At 49.1% G+C, this 5,881-nt stretch overlaps 1 long non-coding RNA gene across 1 annotated transcript in view; it reads left to right on the top strand.

The window, feature by feature from the left end:
* LOC107112073 overlaps nucleotides 1-5,881 on the top strand; it is a 16,030-nt gene that overhangs the window by 2,559 nt on the left and 7,590 nt on the right. The window contains exon 2 of the long non-coding RNA XR_001482582.1: nucleotides 2,253-2,397. This is a non-coding gene — a long non-coding RNA (uncharacterized LOC107112073). The remainder of the gene's footprint in view (nucleotides 1-2,252; nucleotides 2,398-5,881) is intronic.

Raw genomic sequence — 5,881 nt, 5'->3', positions numbered from 1 at the left:
TTCGTAGCCCCGGCCCTGGGGTGTGTCCCTCTTTTCCCTCTCTTTCCCCTCAAGGCTGCTGGGAAGTGTAGGCGGGGAGGTATGGCAGCTCCATTGTTCCCTATGGAGTACCCCCCACACACACATAAGGAACTACCAGGCTGGTATCCATTTTAAGGCCTGGCAGCCATTTCGTCGCACACCCAGTGGAGGAGAGTACGTGAGCCCTGAGTCTTGTTCTGTTGGCCCTGAGTCTTGTTCTGTTGGCCCATCACACACTCTGGTGCTGTCACGAACCAGTCCTGAATTGTGAGCACCTTCCATAGACTCTCGTAGGGCTGAAGAGTGGGTTTGAGAGCTGGAGACACTTTGCAACGATGCAAGGTTGCAAGCTTTTGAGAAACCAGCCAATGTTTTTCATTAAAGAGAGGCTGAAAAGAGCGGGCGTACAACGGCTGCCAAGCCGCTGTGGACATCTGAGCTTTTCCCGTATCCCCGTTTTTATTTTAGGAAGCCGTGATAACGGGCCGGATGCTAGATTTCTGGGTACACCAGGGGTCCCCCAAGCATTTTGAGCTCTTAGGCGCCTTCGGAAACCTGACGCAATGTGGCGAGCACAGCCACAGTAAGGGTGTCACAAAATGGCTGACGTAGGAAGGAAAAGGGGGACGGGGACGGGACTGAACCTAGAAACCTGGGATCCAGAACCTGAAAAGGTTAGTCAAGTAGAAAAGAGGGCCAACAACAAAAGCTTAATATACAGGGCTATTTTTGGGCAGGAACGCACAGGAACGGAGTTCCGGCTGGCTCCCAAGTTGGCCACGCCCAGTAGGAACTCATTAGCATAATAGACCACACCCAACAGCAGGAACTCATGAGGATTGGCTACATTGGGGGTGTGTGGCCTAACATGCAAAGGAGTTCCTGCTACAAAAAAAGGCCCTGGGTTTTGACAACAAACAAGGTAAACAGAATAAGAAGCAAAAGGTGGGTGTGGCTGGATGACCACACTTCTGGTAACATGGGGGTGCGGCCTAATGTGCTAATGAGCTGTGCTGTTAGGGGTGTGGCCCAATATGCTAATGAGTTCCTGCTGTTGGGTGTGGCCTGTTATGCTAATGAGTTCCTGCTGGGCTTTTTCTTCAAAAAGAGCCCTGTTTAATTATATATATATAATTATATATATATAATACATAAGGGCCCAATCACACCTCATGTAAAAAATACCAGAATCTACCACACAAGGGCTAATAGACTTGACCCGACGCGTTTCGGCCTGAATAGGCCTCCTTCAGAGGTCAAACACCGTGAGGAACATAACAACTTGTATAATAGTACAGTACAATCACACAAATATAAGATGTAAATACAAGAAGGACCAGAAAAGAGTTGTTCCAAAGTGAAACCACTGGGCACAGAATATAAGTACAAATGAGGCCTCCAAAGATGCAATCACAGGCCAAGGTGGTGTTTCACTGATGATAATTTCTGGTCCAGAAAGTGCCTTCCTATGATCGTGTAGAAGAGAAGAAGAAGAGATTGGATTTATACCCCGCCCTTCACTACCCAGGGGAGTCTCAGAGCAGCTTACAAACTCCTTTCCCTTCCCCTCCCCACAACAGGCACCCTGTGAGGTAGGCGGGGCTGAGAGAGCTCTTGACAGAAACTGCTCTTTTTCAAGGACAGCTCAGCTCTTATCAGAACTATGGCTTGCCCAAGGTCATCCAGCAGGTGCAAGTGGAGGAGTGGGGAATCAAACCCGGTTCTCCCAGATTAGAGTCCGCGCACTTAACCACGACACCAAACTGGTGTAGCCAAAGTGTCCTCAGTAGAATTGTCCTTAGGCAAAGAGCAGATGGAGCCATCCACAACATTGCACCCGTCACCCCGTGGGGATCCCCACCCGGTGGGGATGCTGTGCTGGCAGCCGCCGCCAAAGAGACATTTTAACAAACCTGCCCAGCCAATGGAATCTCCAGTGGCCAATCACAAACCTTGCCGGGCAAAAGTGGCTCCACCCACTTTGTAAAAGCACAAGGAGATGTGTCAACAGGCCCCTGGGATAGACCTTCCCTGTGTAAGCACTTGATGGGAACTCAGGCCCTTCTGTTGAAAGATCTCCAGTTTCAGAGAGCAGCCTATAAAACTGGCAGCCCGATGTCAGTTATTTAGCCGCAATAAAGCTGCTTCCTGCCTTCCTTCTCTCCTGCTCTTCCTTGCCCTCCCACACACATCTGGAGGCTCTGCCTGACATCTCTCTCTCTGCCTTTCAGGAGCATGTATCCCGTGTGGAAATCGTTTCTCGAAGGCACGATGCAGGTGGCCCAGTCGAGGCTCAATATCTGCGAAAACTACAAGAACCTGATTTCTGAGCCCGCCAGAGCCGTGAAGTGTTTCAAAGACCAGCAGCTGAAAAAGGTATTGCCCCCGGAGTCTTCTTTGGGCCCCTTCTGTTTGGAAGGCTGAGCTTCCACCGTAGAATTGCTAACTTAACTTCTGGCAAGACCGTTGCTGAAGAATCTCCACAGCCTTCCGAAGGCTAGATGCCGTCGATCTGTTCCGTTCTAATCATAGAGTTGGAAGGGACCTCCAGGGTCATCTAGTCCAGCCCCCTGCACAAGGCAGGAAATTCACAACTACCTCCCCCACACACACACCCAGTGACCCCTGTTCCATGCCCAGAAGATGACAAAAAACCCTCCAGGATCCCCAGCCAAACCGGTCTGGAGAAAAATTGCTTCCTGACCCCAAAGTGGCGATCATCATTTCCCTGGGTGGGTAAGAAAGGGTCACGAGAACTAAGCACTGAGGCAACCCTCCCTGCCCCTCCCTTCTTGTGACCTGCCTGAGTTCACAGAATCAGCATGGCTGTCAGATGGCCATCGAGCCTCTGTTTGAAAACCTCCCAAGAATCATAGAATGTTAGAGTTGGAAGGGACCTTGCAGGTCATCTAGTCCAACCCCCTGCACTCTGCAGGAGCAGAGCCGAAAGAGAGCCCTACAACATACCCGAAAGACGGTTGTCCAGCCTCCGCTTGAAAACATCCAGCCAAGGAACACCCACCACCTCCCGAGGCGGTCTGTTCCACTGCTCAACCACTCTTACAGTCAGGAAGTTTCTCCTGATATTTCGCCAGTAACGACTTCCTTGTAATTTCCACCCGTTAGATCTAGTCTTGCAATCCGGAGCAAGAGAGAATAGATCTGCTCCATCTTCTACATGACAGCCCTTCAGATACTTGAAGAGGGGAATCATGTCCCCTCTAAGACTTCTCTTTCCCAGGCTGAACAGACCCAACTCTTTCAGCCTTTCCTTGTATGACTTGGACTCCAACCCTCTCACCATCCTGGTTGCCCTCTTCTGGACACGCTCGAGCTTGTCAACATCCTTCCTAAAATGGGGTGCTCAAAACTGGACACAGGACTCCAGGTGGGGCCTGACCATAGCAGAATAGAGCGGAACTACCACCTCCCATGATCTGGACACAGGGCTTCTGTTCATGCATCCTAAGACTGCATTAGCTTTCTTCACAAGAAGGACAGCCCACCACCTCCCGAGGAAGCCTGTTCCCCTGAGGAACCACTCTTACTGTCAGGAAGTTCTTCCTAATGTTGAGCCGAAAACTCTTCTGATTTAATCTCAACCTCTTGGTTCTGGTCTGACATTCTTCCGGTACTTTCTTCCGGTGCAAGAAATCTTTTCTCTGATGCAAGGGGCTCAGGTTGATGGGAAGTTCATCGTGCTGGATATAAGAGTCACTGCTAGTGCAGCAGATCTTCTGGCCCATGTTATTTTATTTTGTTTTATAGTTGCAATGAGGCTTTTTTTTCTCCCTACGGTACATGAACTGGTGATGGGGTTGCCAGCGCCCCCCCAGCCACTAGTGGGGAGTGGGGAGGGATTTTTGTCAAATCCATGTCTGGAACCTCCTGGAGATTTGGGTATGGAACCTGGAGAGGACCTCCCTTAGGTACAGTGCTATAGAGCAGGGGTGTCAAACTCATTCATTATGAGGGCCGGATCTGACATAAATGAGACCTTGTCGGGCCGGGCCATGTGTGTCATAAAATGTAACGCCAGGCAGCGGAGATATAAGCTGTATGAAGGACACAAACACAAAGTTGTGGGTTTTTTTACTTAAAATAAAAACATGCTTAAAACATTAGCACGCTTGCAATATTTTGTTTATTTAACAAGTGTCTGATAACTGACACCTCTAGCTTTGAATGATTGCATCAAAATGCCTGTGCTGTTGCAATCTTGAGTATGCCGTTCAGGCGTGTATCTGTAAGCTGCAAACCTATGATGATGCAGCAACAGCAGAACTGGAAGAAGAAGCAGAAGACAGCCAGTTCCACTGTGGGCCTGATAGAAGCCCTCCAGGGACCTGATCCAGCCCCCGGGCCGCATGTTTGACGCCCCTGCTATAGAGTCCTCTCTCCGAAGCATCCATTTTCTCCAAGGGAACTGACCTCTGTAGTCTGCAGATGGGCTGTAATTCCGGGGGATCCCCGAGTCTCACCTGGAGGCTGGAATCCCTACCTGGTGCTGATATTGTGATGTTTTGATTTCACATTGGGTTCCCCCCCCCCTTTCAAGTTTGTAGTTTATTCAAATAGAAATAGCTTTCCTTTTGCCCTTTCTTTGTACCACGAGATATGATTTCCTTTCCTTGATTTGTCTTGCTCCAGAGCACCTGATTTTTTAATCTCTTTAAACAGTTACCTGCTTCCTTTCTTCTTCCTGTTTGGCCTTAAGGCGGCTGACCAGATACAAAATAAACAAACCGGGGCAGAGTCCAGCAAAAGGATGGCAATCCATCAGAAAACAGAGTCTGGCGTTATTAAGCTTCCAGGGTGGGGTGGGGACCAGTGTTCCCTCTAAGCTGAGTCAGTGTGAGCTAGCTCACAGTTTTTTAGGCTCCGGCTCACACATTTTTTGTCTTTGCTCAGGAAGGATGGCTCCGGAGCAAACTAACTGATGCAGTAGCCAGATTTCTGCTCGCTCAGAACTTTAATGCCAGTCGCTCACAAAGTAGAATTTTTGCTCACAAGACTCCACCAGGTTAGAGAGAGCATTGGGGGGGGGGGCCCTCCAAGCAGCAATACCCTGGATGGAAAACCTTCCATTCCGAACCGTCTTCCTCATTGCTTACGGCACATCTTGTAGCCTCCGGCTCACACATTTTTGTCTTCGCTCGGGAAGGATGGCTCCAGAGCAAACTAATTGATGCAGCAGCCAAATCGCCCGCTTACAACTTCAATGCCAGTGGCTCACAGAGTAGAATTTTTGCTCACAAGACTCCGTAACTTGAAGGGAGCATTGCTTGTGGCCATGTGTTGGATTCAGAACTAAGAAGAAGAAGAAGAAGAAGAGATTTATTTATTATTTATTTATTTATTATATTTGTACCCCGCCCATCCCGCAAGCGGGCTCAGGGCGGCTAACACTGCGGTACAATGTACCTGAATAATATACAAAATCTTAAAACACTATAAAATATCATAAACAATGCATTAAAACATACATTAACAATTTCTACTAAAGTGCATATCGTAGACATATTAGATGGCACGCTTCCAGATCTCATACCACTCATCGTCCCTTGTGCCGGAAAGCCTAGCGAAATCCAGGACCAGATCTCAGGTCCCCGCCGTCACTAGGACCATTGGTCACTAGGACCATTGGATTTATACCCTGCCCTTCACCACCCAAAGGTGTCTCAGAGCGGCTTACAAACTCCTTTCCTTTCCCTTCCCCTCCCCACAACAGACACCCTGTGAGGTAGGCAGGGCTGAGAGAGCGCTTGACAGAAACTGCTCTTTTTCAAGGACAGCTCTTGTCAGAACTACGGCTTGCCCAAGGTCATCCAGCCATGTGCAAGTGTAAGAGTGGGGGAAT

This window comes from Gekko japonicus, unplaced genomic scaffold (genome assembly GCF_001447785.1).
Source record: "Gekko japonicus isolate JY-2015 unplaced genomic scaffold, Gekko_japonicus_V1.1 scaffold4520, whole genome shotgun sequence".
Classification (NCBI taxonomy): domain Eukaryota; kingdom Metazoa; phylum Chordata; class Lepidosauria; order Squamata; family Gekkonidae; genus Gekko; species Gekko japonicus.
This window is presented reverse-complemented; position numbering and strand designations above follow the sequence as displayed.